Below are 16,276 nucleotides of genomic sequence, written 5' to 3' on the forward strand. Positions count from 1 at the left end.
CTCTCTCTGTGTTATTTTTTTAAAAAAAAATTTTTTTTTTAACGTTTATTTATTTTTGGGACAGAGAGAGACAGAGCATGAACGGGGGAGGGGCAGAGAGAGAGGGAGACACAGAATCGGAAACAGGCTCCAGGCTCTGAGCCATCAGCCCAGAGCCTGACGCGGGGCTCGAACTCACGGACCGCGAGATCGTGACCTGGCTGAAGTCGGACGCTTAACCGACTGCGCCACCCAGGCACCCCTCTCTGTGTTATTTTTTATAAGTGATGTAAATCTAAAATTTTCTCTATAAAAATTTCAATTAAAAACTTCTGGGACATGCCAAAGATTTTTTTTTTGATAAGAAAAAAAATCTATCAAAGTGTGTTTAAAGGCAGAAACAGAAAAAAGATGAATCATTTCCTATTTATACCACATCAAGCCCAACCAGTTTAAGTCACTGTTACAACATTACATAATTCCACATTTATTTCTGTGTATTTTGATGGATTCATTTTGCCTTATTATACTACAAGCTTCTTTATGTCAGGGCTATATCTGCTTTGCTCATTATTTTAGCCCTAGGGCCTGACAGTTATTAGGTGATTAAACATTGCTCAATAAATTAATGAAGGAAATTTTAAGAGGCAATGTTAATGAATCAGAATTTCACAACCATGAACATAATATTTTAAGTAGTAACAATGTCAAAGAAAGTGCCAGGACAACAGTGGACCAAGTATACCCAAGTGTCATACTGAGCAGGGTTCACATTCTGCCTCTGCCACTTGTCTGATGGGTAACCAGGCTCTCTAAGTTTTGACTTCCTCATCTCTGAGGCATCTCTTTCAGTGGCATCCATCCTAGAGGTTGTTATGAGAACTGAGATTGCATAGGTGAAGCACAGTTCTTGGAACACAGATGTTCAATAAATGCTGCTGCTTCTTCTACTAAAATTATTGATTCCACTTTTCAAAACTCATGTCACCAAACCAGTTGTTCCAACTGAAGAAGGGAGACACTGGTCAGAAGGCTTTAGACTGATAAAGAGATTTTTTTTCCCAACAAGTGTTTCTGTAGTAAAAGTGTTCTGTAAGTATATTATTCCAATGAGAAATAAAAACAATGAACTAATTAAATAAAAACATTAAAAAGTTTCATATTCACCCAGATTCTGGGTCATAAAATATATCTTAACATATTCTTTTTTTTTATTTTATTTTTTTTAATTTTTTTTTCAACGTTTTTATTTATTTTTGGGACAGAGAGAGACAGAGCATGAATGGGGGAGGGGCAGAGAGAGGGAGACACAGAATCGGAAACAGGCTCCAGGCTCTGAGCCATCAGCCCAGAGCCCGACGCGGGGCTCGAACTCGCGGACCGCGAGATCGTGACCTGGCTGAAGTCGGATGCTTAACCGACTGCGCCACCTAGGCGCCCCTATCTTAACATATTCTTAAAAAAAATAGAGATCATTTAAATATGTTCTCATCCCACAATAGATATGAGAAATCAATAACAAAGATAGTTAAAAAATCCTCCAAATATCTGAAGATTAAACAACACACTTACAAATAACATGGATCAAAAAGGAAGGTATAAGACAAATGAAAAAGTATTTTGAACGAAATGAAAACGAAGACACAACTTAATCAAAAACTGTGGGATTGTGTGAAAATACTGCCCTAAAAAAACACTTATAGCATCAAATGCATATATTAAAATTGAAGAAAGATAAAAAATTCATAACCTAAACTTCTGCCTTAGAAGCCAGAGAAAGAAGAATTTATGCCAAAAGCAAGCAGAAGAAAAAAAAATAGTAAAAAGGAAGAATCAATCATAAAAACAGGAAAATAGAGAAAAATCAATAAAATCAAAAGCTGGTTCTTTGGAAAGTACAATAAAATTGATAAGCTTCTAGCAAGGTTAACCAGAAAAAAAAGAGAGAAGTCATAAATTTAACAGTATCAGAAATGAAAAAAGGGTCATGACTACTGATATTGGGGATATTAAAAAGATAATAAAGGAATATTATGACCAACTTCGTGTCCATTAATTTGAATACTTAGGTGAAATGGACCGATTCCTTGAAAGACACAAAATACTAAAACTGACAAAGGAGAAATAGATAATCTGAATAGGCCTGTATTATTAAATAAAAACTTTCTAAAAATAAAAAGCACTAAATCCAGACAATCTCACTGGTGAATTCTACCAAAAATTTAATGAAGTCATGACACAATTCTCTACTATCCCTTTCAGAAAATAAAAGTAGATGGAACACTTTTCAACTTATTCTATGAAATCAGCATTAGCCTAATACCAAAACCAGATAAAGTCATTACAAAAAAAAAAAAGCTACAAACCAGTATCTCTCATGAATATAGATAAAAAATCCTTCACAAAACATTAGCAAATAAAATATAATTATGTATAAAAATAATTACAACATGAACAAATGGGATTTATTCCAAATATGCAAGGCTGGTTCAAATATATATTAAAAATCAATATAATCCACACAACAGACAAAAGTAAAAAATATATATATATGATCATATCAGTATATATAGACACAGATTTTTGTAAAATCCAATACAATCATGATAAAAACCCTCAGCATACTAGGAATAGAGGGGAATTTTCTCATCCTAATGAAGATAATATACAAAAAATGTTATAGGTAGTGTAGGAGCCAATGGCAGGTCACCCCAAAATGAGCCACTTTGGCATGAAGACTATTTCAAGTTAAAAAAGTAATCAAAACCCAACAGATTCAGGAAAAGCTCTTCACTGCCCCCTCAACTGCCTAAAAAGAATTTAGATAGAGGACCTGCTCCAGGAAGAGAGCTATCACCATAGATAACTACATTATGATATGAACTAGGTATGGTGGACAGGGAGGATCCTAGCAAGCCCTGTTTAATCATCCTTCTCCTTGCCCCAATTGTTTCTCAGTGGCCCAGCAAACATTTGTTTACCAAACATTTACTTTTTTTCATTCTTTTTGAGGATTGCATTCCTTCCCTTGGAAATCCCTGACCCATATCCCTTTTTCCTTAGTTCAGGATGGCAAATATATATCATTTTGCCTGTCTTTGAAATTTCCATGTCTGTGTGGTTTCTTGTATGCACACTATTAAATCAGATTTTCTCCTGTCAATCTGTTTCATCAATTTGATTCTTGGTCTGGCTAGAAGGATCTAGAAGGGAACAGGTCATTCTTGCTCCTTGACGGTAACATCATACTCAATGGTAATATACTGAACTCCTTCCACATAAGATGAGGAACAAGGCAGTGATATCCTATCTTTACTGATCGTTTTTAACATCATCCTGAAAATCCTAGCTAGTGCAATAAGACAAGAAAAGGAGACAAACAGTAGAATAGAAATTGATTTAAAAGACAGAAATAAAACTTATTCTCAAGTGACATGATTGCCTATGCAGAAAACCCTAAAGTATCAGCAAAAGGACTCTTGGAACTGATAAGCAAGTTTAGCAAGGTCATGGGATACAAGGTTAATATATATATGTCAATTACTTTCCTATGTATCAGTAGTGACCAACTGGAATTTGAATTTCAAAAACAATACCATTTATAATATCACAAAAAATGCAATACTTAGGCATAATTTAATACATATATGAGAAAAATTATAAAATTCTGATAAAACAAATCAGAGGAAGATCTTGGAAAATGGAGACAAAATCCAGGTTCATGGATTGGAAAACTCAGTATTATTAAGATGGCAATACTTCCCAAATTGATTTATAGATTCAGTGTAATTCCAGTCAAAATCCCAGCAAGCTTTTTGTAGATATTAATGAACTGATTCTAAAGTTTATATAAAAATGCAAAAGGCCTAGAATAGCCAACACAGTACTGAAGAAGAACAAAGTTGAAGGACTCACACTGCTGATGTCAAGACTTATAACAAAGCTACAGTAATCAAGACAGTTGTGATCCTGAATAAAGAACAGATTCATAGATCAATGGAATAAAATAGTTTAGAAGTAGACTCATACAAATATAGTCGATTGATCTTTGAAAAAGGAGCAAAGCCAATGTAACGGAGAAAAGACCATCTTTACAAAAAGGGTGCTAGAATAATTAAAAGTCCATATGGAAAAAAAAAATCTCTGCACTCTTATAGCTTTCACAACAAGGAACTCAAAATGGATTACATACAAATGTAAAACTATAAAAACTTCTATGCAAGAGCAGGGGAGAGGCAGAGAGAGAGAGGGAGAGAGAGAATCCCAAGCAGGTTCCTCCACACTTTCAGTGTGGAGCTGACCTGGGGCTTGATCCCACCTACCTTGGGATCACAACCTGAGCCAAAATCAGGAGTCAGACACTTAACCCCCTGAGCTACCCAGGCACCCCAATAAAAAAAAAAATTCTTAGAGACACATTTTCACTTTTAACCACACAGTCAGGAGTTTCTCATTCACTTCAATTGCCTTTAACATTAAATATTAATTATTACAACACCATAATTACTAGTGTAGCTTCGAGCATCAGCAGAATGCTTAGTGTATGTAAGTGCTGTGCTAAGCATTTCATAAAAGTCCTTCAGCTGAATCCTTACAGCAACTCCATTAGGTGGATATTCGTATGTTTCCCATGCTAGGGGTGGTAACTATGAAGCTCAGAGGATTTAAGCAAATTGCCGTGATCACATTGCTGGTAAGGGGTTCTAATTTCCAGAGCAATTTAACTCCAAAAATTCATATTCACACCTACTTTGCTACATTTGCAAATTTCACTGACAGCAGTTTACAACCTCCAGGAATTAAAACAAAATAAAACAAATAAAAAAGCATAAGAGTAAACAAATGAATAAATGCCAGGCCAGCAGAGCAGCCAGCCAATTGAGTAAAGTGGCTTTGAATTCCTTATGCATTTCCCACAACAGCTTTTCACCATTGTACAGATTGCTAGTCCCCAATTGTGATCTCATTACAAACAATATTGGTTGCTGAGATGTAGACCATGCTCCCTATCACTTACTCATATTCAATTAATCTCATGAAAACTGAGAGGGGAAAAAAAATGCTATGCCTTAGGGGCCAGAAAAATCTTAAAGGTTGTCACTGTCAACAAACTCTATTCTCGGAAAACCAGGCCACACAAGGTCCATTCTAAATGCCTTTCCTCTTGGAGAAAGAGAGAGTCTTAGGACAAAGAAGGGAAGAAGTACCCCGAAGAAATAGGTTAATCCTTCATTTTGTTTAAAAAGATTTGCATTTACCTGTCTGTTTAAGAACCCCCCGTGCATTTGTCAAGCAGGGGCTGTGACTGATGGAAAAGCAATCTCACACTGAGATTTGTGAAATCTTGCACTGCTCTTCTGGCATTTTTAAAAAGGCAGAAAGCTCACAGCAGGCTAAACTGGATAGTTCCTTGCAGGTTAAAGTTGGAAACCTCTGAGGAAAGTATTTCAAGCTCTGTCTGATGTAAAAACCGGCACCAGAGCTTACTTTTAATATGGAAAATCATAAATCGCTGGAATAAATGCCTGTTTGGGATAAGGCTGGCCGCGTGAATGGAACATGGAAAACACATACATAATTTTGAGTAGAAAAAGTGAACACATTTTCTAACTTTGAAAGTGCTGCAGAATGTTAAGCCAGGGTTCAAACTCTATGACTTCCCCTACCCATCAGCTTTCATTAATTGTACTTTCAAAGACTCACATGAAAGGAAGGCATAACCTCTGTGATCAGGTTCAGATTTCAATAAAGATTCATTAGCTCCACTTTATGGATTATGTTAGTTGAGGTTTCTCTATCCCTGTTTGTGTTTTGTCCTCTGATTTTCCCAGGATTGAGAGAAGTACGTTAAAATCTTCTTTTAGTAGGGTATCTATTTCTGATCCCTAGTAGTTTCTGCTTTTTGAAAGTTGTTGCTGTGTTATTGGAGGCACAGATAATAATAATGATGACTTTTGCATCTTGTGATTTTCAGTCTTTAGTGTTATGAAATATCCTCCTTTATCTATTTTAGTATTGGGGGGCTTAATTCTACCTTGCCTATATCAGAACCCTTGTTTTTTTTATTGCAATTGCCTATTTTTTTATTTTTAAACTTCAAAATCATTCCATTTTAGGCATGTCCCTTTTATTTTTTTTTAATTTTTTTTTTCAACGTTTATTTATTTTTGGGACAGAGAGAGACAGAGCATGAACGGGGGAGGGGCAGAGAGAGAGGGAGACACAGAATCGGAAACAGGCTCCAGGCTCCGAGCCATCAGCCCAGAGCCTGACGCGGGGCTCGAACTCACGGACCGCGAGATCGTGACCTGGCTGAAGTCGGACGCTTAACCGACTGCGCCACCCAGGCGCCCCGGCATGTCCCTTTTAAACAGTGGAGAGCAAGATTTTGCTTTGGTGGACAGTCAGAAAACCATTTTTTTTCCTTTTGTAATAAGCGAGGAAAGCCTGTTATGTTTTTTAATATGATCTATATGTCTGGTCTCTGTTGTGTCATATTGTTTTATGATTTTTTTTTGGTTGTTGAACATAGAAACTGTTCACTGTGTGATCCTTTTCTTGCCCCCTCCAATTTTTAAGATGCATACTAAAGTATTGGGTAGTAAAATGATACAACGTCTGAGATTTTCTTTAGAACACTTTAGCCATCAAATGTGGTGGTGGGCAAGGAGAAGTAAGTACAGATAACACTGATGGCTAGTGAAGCTGGATATTGGGGTTCATTGTAGTTTCCACTTTTATATGTGTTTGGAAATTTTTGTTTTTAAATACAGTTTGCTTTTAAAACAGTTATAAAAAATAATTTCATCTTTTTCATGTTACACAAAGTTTGCATGGTTTTTATTTACTTTTATAATAAGCCAAGTTCTATCTTCATGAACATAGACCCGAAATAATGAAAACTTAAGAGCTTCATAAAGAGAAGTGTTAGTCTCTAAATCAGATAAAGACCTCCTCTATTGCCTCAAGCGCTGCAATAAATTATACATACTGTAAATGAGCACAGCTTCTTTTAAAGTTACAAGAAACAATTTTGTCTTTGTGAGAGTTTTATAACTACATCCAATAGCCTATAAAAAGCCTCTCTTGATGTGGTTCCCATGGTGACAGGACATAATATATGTGTCCATTAAATTTGGAAATGTAATGAAGTGTAATAAAAATCTACTTCAGAAAAATACACTTCTCAGCATATTTTTATTAATTAAAATATTGCATTGAGCATTTTTCATGTCTGCGTGCCTGACAGCAAATGAAAGCTTTGCCACATATTAACTGTGACTCTTGAGTTCCATCCAATATTAATTGGTACAAAATAGGAAAGGCATTTTTACAGAGAAAATATTTTGACTGGTGGCCCAGAGTGATTAATGGATAAACAGTTATGCCTCTTGAACTGTGCATGTACCATTTCAAATGCCACCAGCAATACGGATTCTGACATTTGTATCCACAGGGACAGGAACAGACTAGAAAGTGAGTATCGTTAATCCTTGAGGAAGAAGAGAAGTTCCTCATCGCGGACTCCCTACCAGAGCCCTGCCGAGAGTATGTGACCATTTTGCTTGTGCAGGAGGCAGGGTATCAGAAAAGCAGTTTGAGAAAATCCTGCACAAATTCAACAAACAGGAACACAAGCAAGGGCCACCAAAGCCATCTCAGTACACAACTAGAGGCACAGAAGTTACAAAAAAAGAAAAAAAAAGTGGGGGATGAGAGAAGAGCTGAAGAGTAATGAGCAAATCACTTTCATCTTCAACTCTCGATAGTTAGAATTTTAAGCAGAATAAGAGGAAAGGAAGGAGTCTTACTCTCAGGACGATTACTCAGTCATCTTCAAATAAGGAGAAGAACATTCTCAACTACCACCCATTTGAAACCCTCTGTGTGTCCTCGCAAATTAACAATATCCGAATGACTTTGACTACTTGAAAGCACATGCAAAACATAACTGGGGAAAGTGTACATAGCTCCCACTCACCCCTAAAATCAAGAAGAGTATGAATTGCCTCTCACATATGACATTAATCTGAGAGACATTTGCCTTTTGAGCTCTTCTGTCGTATTGCGATGTAATATCTACAAGAATTGTTCACTGACCTGGTTGCTGTTCCATGAAGAACCCGATCAATCAAACCACACTGAGCAAACCACCCAACTAAAGAACTAATAAGTGGGACTCACTATGTCATAAACTTTCTCTCAAAAATATTTTGTAAAAACGCTCTTAAAGGAGGGGTGCTTGGGTGGTTCAGTTGGTTAAGAACCGACTCTTGGGGCGCCTGGGTGGCGCAGTCGGTTAAGCGTCCGACTTCAGCCAGGTCACGATCTTGCGGTCCGTGAGTTCGAGCCCCGCGTCAGGCTCTGGGCTGATGGCTCAGAGCCTGGAGCCTGTTTCCGATTCTGTGTCTCCCTCTCTCTCTGCCCCTCCCCCGTTCATGCTTTGTCTCTCTCTGTCCCAAAAATAAATAAATGTTGGAAAAAAAAATTTTTAAAAAAAAGAACCGACTCTTGATTTTGGCTCAGGTCATGATCTCAGGGTTCATGAGTTCGAACCCCACATCTGGCTCTGCACTGGCAGTGTGGAGCCTGCTTGGGATTCTCTCTCTCCCTCTTTCTCTCTCTGCCCCTCCTCTGCTCATGCTCTCTCTCACTCGCTCTCAGAATACATAAATAAACTTGAAAAAATGCACTCTTATAGGATTCCCATTACATACCTACACCTCAAGACCCTAGATACATTTTCTGGAATTACAGAAAATACCTGAAAAAAAAACCCACTGCTCCCATGTAAATAGAACCATACTCAAAAATGAGAGGAAACATTTGGGCACCATATTTATACTAGACTTGTCACTGAGGGCAGAGTATTGGTATTATATCACTATTAGATGGTACAGATTTGTCTAGCCGTGGCAGTGAAAAGGCAGTTGATGGCAATACACAAATGTTTGTTCTTCCAAAGCAAATTTCTTTTCTTCCTGGTTCAGGAGGTTTTTTGGAAGTTGGAAACTCTGGGTGTTATACATATTCAAGGCAAAATGGAAAGAAAAAGAAGTGAAGAAAGGCCTTCCAAATCTGGAGGCTCCTGGGGCCATGGAGCACAGCCAATTCCCAAAGCTACTCCTTACTTAATGAGGCACCTTCCTTTCTCTAATCATGGGAGGGATTCTCTACCCAAATACATCAGAGTACTCTGCGAATTAGAACTCTGGTCAGGCTTCCCTGATTCCCAACACATATACTCCAGCTCCTGATTCCCAACACATATACTCCAGCTCCTGCCTGTTCCAGAGTTTCTCTGAAGTGTTTCCCTAGCCCCTGATGCTTCATTTCACATTGAAGCACTCCTCAGATTGTCTTTAATGGTGTCCTTCTCTGTGCCTGTGCACCCATCAGACTGTGAGCCCCTTGATGGTGGGAAATGAATTTTACTCTTTTCAGCATTCCACACTTGAGTACTCAACACAAAAATGTTGGCTTATATAGATGGAAAAAGTCTTGAGGATGAATTTTTAAAATACTGTTTACATATGCACACTGATTCTGTCAAATTCATAATGGCACACTTCCTCCTTTGCACCTCAAGATCACATTGTCTGGATAATAGATACAGGAGGATGTTTACATTGTTCTCGGTACTGGTTTAACTCTTTGAAATATTTTAAATATTACTAAATTGTCAACTCTGAATATGGAAAAAGAGAAAATATACATACTGAGTCTCTACCTCTGCCTACTTGTACCCATTTATTTATTTTTTTCACAGTATATTTTTTGAGCACCTATAAAGAATTGGGTTTGTCCTAGGCATTGGGCAAGGGGAGTAGTGAACAAATAGAAATGCCCTTTGCACCCATAGAGTTTATCTTCTACTGTACTTGGGGAAAAAAACAATAAAATAATAAAACAGAGATACCAAGCAAACTCAGGCTGTAAGAAGCACTTACAGAGAACAAAACAGATGATGTAACAGTGTGGCTGGAAGGAAGGAGGCGCTATTTTCAGAGATGGGCAGAAAAGGCCTCTTTGAGGTACTCCAACCAGGATAAATGCAGAAGAGTGAGGGAAGGAAGTGGGGTAACCTATGAGGTCAGAGAGTGAGCTGGCGCAAGATTACGGAAGGTCTTGGGGCGCCTGGGTGGCGTAGTCGGTTAAGCGTCCGACTTCGGCCAGGTCATGATCTCGCGGTCCGTGAGTTCGAGCCCCGCGTCAGGCTCTGGGCTGATGGCTCGGAGCCTGGAGCCTGTTTCTGATTCTGTGTCTCCCTCTCTCTCTGCCCCTCCCCCGTTCATGCTCTGTCTCTCTCTGTCCCAAAAATAAATAAAAAACGTTGAAAAAAGATTACGGAAGGTCTTAAAAAAATGTTGCAAGGAGTTGAGATTTTATTGCAGTGCCAAGAGAAGCCATCAGAATGTTTTAAGTAGGGAGGGGGCAAGAGTTTACTTTAGGGAAGACCACTATGACTGTTGGGTAGACAATGGAATGTGCTCTGCCAAGAGGTGAAGTAGAGGATCCCTTATGAAAACTGGGCTACATTTACTCGACTTCATTCTAATGGTTCCCAACCAGGGACACTTTTGCCGCTAAAAGGACATCTGGCAATGTCTGCAAATATTTTTGTTTGTCACAACTAGGAAAGAGGTGGGTGCTAGTGGGCAGAAGCCCCGGATGCTGCTAAACATACTATGATGCACAGGACAGCCCTACTCAACAGACAACTATTCATCTAATGGTGCCAAGGTTGAGAAATCCTAATTTGTCCTATGCAGATCTGCTCTTTGACCTCTGGGTTGCATGACAGAAGCAACAGAAAAAACAAGTGAAACAAATTCTAAGGTGTGTGTGTTCATAGGAAGCAAAGAAGCAAACTATGGAGGGGACAAAAAGGCCCAATAAGAAGAAACTGTAAAACTAGACTCAGAGTCACTCCAAACATGGAGCCATCCACTAGCCCCACCTTGTGTGCCAAAAGCAAAGACACTTAGCTCTTAACACCAGCTGACCCCCCCTTAATTTCTTATTGCATCATCGACATGGTGAACTTCGAAGATGGAGAATACATCAGTTATTTTTTTTAGTTTCCTTTAATTAAACTAAATGCCATTCCATTTAGACTACATTAACACTGAGAAAGTCTTGATGAATGGCATTTCTTGTCCTTGGATGTATTTTCCCTTCAATAAGTTGATAATTTGCCTTCAGAATTTGATAATTTTATATTAGTGATTGGGATTAAAACTGTTCTCTATGACAATACCTGGTCCTTTTCCATTCATATGTCTAAAAGCAGAGATAGCATTCCACACTGGACAGCAATGCCATATGCTGATCTAGGTTAAGCTGGATTTTTTTTTCCATGAAGAGACTGATGCAACAGGATTCTCCCAACAAATTATTACGCTGAGTCTCAGAGAAGGTTTCACACTCTAAGGGAGCCCCTGGGATGCTGTTATTACTCTTTGAAGGACACTTGACTTTCACCGAACATCTGCCTTGTTTAATGTACCTCCGCTAAATGTAAGCACCTGAACTGAATATGTTAACCAAGGAAAGCAACTAGCAAGAAACCATTCTGAAAACCCTGGGACTTTGCAGTAGGCTACAATACAACTTAGATCCTCAAAAGAAAATCCTTAAAAATAGGTTTCAGGAGTTTCTTTTAAAGTCTGTATTTTCTGAATGGTAATAATGAGTGAATATCAACAGAAATGAATGGAAAAACAAAGATTATATATTTACATTCAAATGTGAACATTAGACCTACTGGAATAAACAGATTCTAATATGAGGCAATCCATAGGCAGACAAATATATTTAACAATTAAATACAAGTTAATACCAGTGAGGGTGGCAGGATAGTTACTCTGACACACTACTGGGGCAAGGTTACAAATTATTACCAATAATTATTAGTATTATAAAAATATTTGTATATTATTATCTGCATAATTTGCTTTTGTAGAAGCATCTCACAATAATTTTTTGAACAGTTTATGCTGTATAATCTGATGGCTACCCTCCTAACTTCCCTTCTATCCTAAGTGAGTGATCAGAGAAGAACACAAAGATTAATCAATGAGGGTACTTGTTGCAGAATTATTAATAATAGTGTGAAATGGTAACAACAACAACAAGCAATTCAATTATGAATTATGGTTAACCTCAATTAGGAAATATTAGTAAGTCATTAAAAATGAATTTTTTAGACAAACATTCAGGATACTAGTGTATCCCTAGACCTTCAAATAGTGCCTGGTACATGGTATTACGCCCTCTAGATAGTTGCCAAATGAAAGAATATAACTTTAGGGGAGCCTGGTTGGCTCAGTCAGTTAAGCATCCAACTTCAGCTCAGGTCATGATCTCAGAGTTTGTGGGTTCAAGCCCCACGTCAGGATCTGTGCTGACAGCTCAGAGCCTGGAGCCTGCTTCAGATTTTGTATCTCCCTCTCTCTCTGACCCTCCCTTGCTTGTTCTCTCTCTCTCTCTCTCTCTCTCTCTCTCTCTCTCAAAAATAAACATTAAAAACAAAAATTAAAAAAAAAAAGAAAGAATATAACTTTAAATGGAAAAGGGTACAAAAATCACTTTTTTCAGTATAATCCACATTCTCTTATAAGCATACTTTAGATAGATATAGATAGGGAGATGGACAGACAGACCTGTACCAATGCATAGAAAAAGATCAGAAAGGAAATACTCAGACTTTAAAATGGTTATTTTGGGGTGGTGAGTTTACACATCATTTTTATATTCTTCATTTCTTTCTTTATTTTAAAAATCTTCTACAGGGGCGCCTGGGTGGCGCAGTCGGTTAAGCGTCCGACTTCAGCCAGGTCACGATCTCGCGGTCTGTGAGTTCGAGCCCCGCGTCGGGCTCTGGGCTGATGGCTCAGAGCCTGGAGCCTGTTTCCGATTCTGTGTCTCCCTCTCTCTCTGCCCCTCCCCCATTCATGCTCTGTCTCTCTCTGTCCCAAAGATAAATAAATGTTGAAAAAAAAAAATTTAAAAAAAAAAAAAAAAAAAAATCTTCTACAATAAATATTCACCATTTTTAGAATCAGAGTGATCTTTTTAAGCATACATGAGAAATACAAATCACTATACCTTTTGGTGGTGTTTCTTACTGGACTTGACTCCACCTCTCTAATAGGTCTTTTAAGTGTTATGGGATCAGTCAATTAATGTAGTTTAATAAACATTTGCTGACACTCTGTTAGGTGTCTTCCATGATCTGGGGACACATGAATAGACAATAAAATTCTTACTCTTAAAGATATTACAGTAAATACAAAGTTTTATTAGTTATGTTTTTAATATAAAGATAATACAGTTAGGATAAAACAGAGGAAACCTTCATAATGGAAGTAAGTGGGCACAGGCCACCATGAGAGAGTAAAGGCAAGAAGAGTCTCTTTGCCAACCTGAGGGAGACCAGTTCTAGAAGCGAAGGAAAGGAAATGAGCACAGGAGGAGACCAAGTTGGCATGCGGCCAAGGAACCAAATGAGACAACACCTGAGATGTGAAGTGAACAGACAGCAAGGGTAGCTTTGCTTTTTGGTTTGTATTCTAGTCACATCTTCGTTTCTACCCAAGGAGAAATGATAAATGACATGTCTATTGCCTTCGCCAGCCGTAAGGCCAATTTATCCACCCCCCTCTGCCTGACTTTGTCAGTAAAACCCCCCTCTCTTGGTTATATCTCCACAACCCTGATCATTCCATTCTCCACTTTTTCCACATCTCCAAATCTTCCAGCTTTCTTCCCTGCCCAAGAAACACATTCCATAATGTTTTTGACATTTTAAGACAGGGAAAAGCATTTTAAGACAGGGAATTCATGACTGAAGCTGCATAGAGGATCAGTTCAAATAATTAAGTAACTAGTAAGATGGTAACTTTCCAACAAGACCCCCGCAGCCCTACTCTGCTTATTGTCGTATAGGGCATGAGTGATGGATTACCTTAATACCAGGCCCTTTGCATCAGTAAATACCAAGTCCAATGGGAATAGCCCCAGGTAAGAAGTATCTCCAGTAAGGGTCACACCAACATACACTTTATTCAACAGCCACAGATACAGTATTTACCAATCTAAGACCATGTGGCCAATAGGAATTTCATGCATTTTGTGGTATAGTGTATACATATGCAACTAATGTGGACATTCTTTTAATTTTCTTTTTTAAACACAGAGTTCAGAAATAATTCAAAACATAAAGCAGCATAACCAATATGTGGACTACAGAATGCTAGTTTCATGGGATTATAATGGATGTTATAAAAAAAAATGAGGATCCTGGTTAAAAATTCTGGGAAACACTAGGTACGACAAGTGTCTTTATCATTAGTCTTGAACAAGTCAAGGCAAATTGAGTTTCTCCTAGAAAATGATGACATGCATAACATTTCCCAAGTTTATGTGACCATAGAATCTCTTTGTACAGGTTATTTTGCAGGTCTAGAGTTCTCTTAGGGACCATACTTTAAAATTTAATCATAGTACCACATTAGATTTTAAAATTGCAGAATCAGATTAGATCTCTAATCTCTGTCAGGAGTGATTTCAGAACAACTGTCCTCAATAGTGTCTGCACATTAAAATCACACGAGAGAGGCACGTGGGTGGCTCAGACGGTTAAGCATCCCACTTCAGCTCAGGTGATGATCTCTGTTACGATTTCATGGTTCATGGGTTCATGCCCCACGTCAGGCTCTGTGCTGACAGCTCAGAGCCTGGATCCTGCTTCGGATACTGTGTCTCCCTCTCTCTCTGCCCCTTCCCCGCTCATGCTCTGTCTCTCTCTGTCTCTCAAAAATGAATAAATACGTTAAAAAAATAAAAAAAATAAAATCACATGAGAAACTTAAAAAATTTCCAATGCCCAACCCTTACCTCAAATCAGTCAAATCAGAATCCCTGGGGCGAAGACCAAGGCATCAGTATTTTGTAAAGTTCTGAGGGGATTATAATGGGCAGCTGGGTTGAGAGCCGCCACCTTTGTGTCTCCTACCAATGCAGGACGCTCTTCTTAAGGCATCCCTGGTATCTTGGTGTTCTAGCTTTTCAACACGGTGAGCCTCTGTGGCCCCTTGTCACAGCAAAACATTCCTCTGCTATGTTAAATACAAGATGAAAGCCACTGTGTCTAAGATAACATTTATCTCAGTAATATCTTATATTGCTAAAACTGTAGGGCACATGCTACATTCCTATCTCCCATCAGTAAATGAAGGGCCTATTTTATTTTTGCCCCTTAGTAGTTTGAACATAGCGCTCCACATAAAATTCCCACAAAGGGAAAAACAAGCCTCCCATTTATTAATAAAGTTCTAACAGCAAATATTGAAAACCTGATATCCAGACAGAGTACAGAATATTAACTGTGACATGTAATATTTAAGGGCAGAAATTTTTTATTAATATTTATATACCTAATATGTACAATCGAGAAGTCTAAATAGCAGAGATGCTTTTTGCATTATGCAGACACGGGCCCAGTGAATCTCTCCAGCCTCCAGGGCACAGAGTAAGACTGCCTTGGAGGTGGGAGCTGACACAGGACTCTTTGCCAGACTTTGCCTTGGTAGGAGCCTTAATTAATTTTATTTATAGTTCTACCAAGTACTGCTCTGTTTCTTCTCATTGAATTACTTGGAATGCATGTTTAGTTGTAAGGCAGTGCTTTTGGTTGAATAGTGAAAATAAAAATACTTGAACTCCAGGGACTCCAGCCACACAAATAACCATTCAAAACTTGGAACCTAAAATGATATGCCTTTGAGTGAACGGAGCAAAAACCATTCTCATAAATGATACCTTCCAAATCACTGTCCCCAATTTGGGATGAGTCGTGATGCTATAGGCCATTCTGTTAAAATGTGTGAACAGTTTTACTTCTAGCTACCCACGGATTTCATGCAAAATTTGCACCAAAGAAAACAAAAACACCTAGTGCTTTATCCTTAAAACTGAAAAGGTTTATGACAAGGTAGTTACATTATTTATTTGAATAATAAAATAAAGCCCAGTATCAACCTGACTTGCAAACCAGCTATCTGATCTTAGAGTCACTAATCTTTATTTCCTTCATAATCCAATTTCCTTTATTATTTGCAATGCTAATGACTGTTTTGATTAAAGAATTAGGGATAGAAATGATAATGCTGTATAATTAAGTATGCAGATTTGGAGCTTTTTGCTTTTAAATGCAGTGTATTCAAAGAGCTAGATCTTGGTACTAGATAATTTGTGAAATTATATATTGCATTAATAATGTGCTGGAATAGTT

At 38.0% G+C, this 16,276-nt stretch overlaps 1 long non-coding RNA gene across 6 annotated transcripts in view; it reads right to left on the bottom strand.

Annotated features, from left to right (window-relative positions):
- The window catches only part of LOC147571878 (uncharacterized), a 256,853-nt gene that overhangs the window by 193,576 nt on the left and 47,001 nt on the right, over positions 1-16,276 (bottom strand). For all 6 annotated transcript variants that reach the window (XR_015247017.1, XR_015247021.1, XR_015247020.1 and 3 more), the window contains exon 3: positions 13,090-13,216. This is a non-coding gene — a long non-coding RNA (uncharacterized LOC147571878). The remainder of the gene's footprint in view (positions 1-13,089; positions 13,217-16,276) is intronic.

Source organism: Puma concolor, chromosome F2, assembly GCF_028749965.1.
Source record: "Puma concolor isolate L17-30 chromosome F2, mPumCon1.1.hap2, whole genome shotgun sequence".
In the NCBI taxonomy this organism is placed as follows: domain Eukaryota; kingdom Metazoa; phylum Chordata; class Mammalia; order Carnivora; family Felidae; genus Puma; species Puma concolor.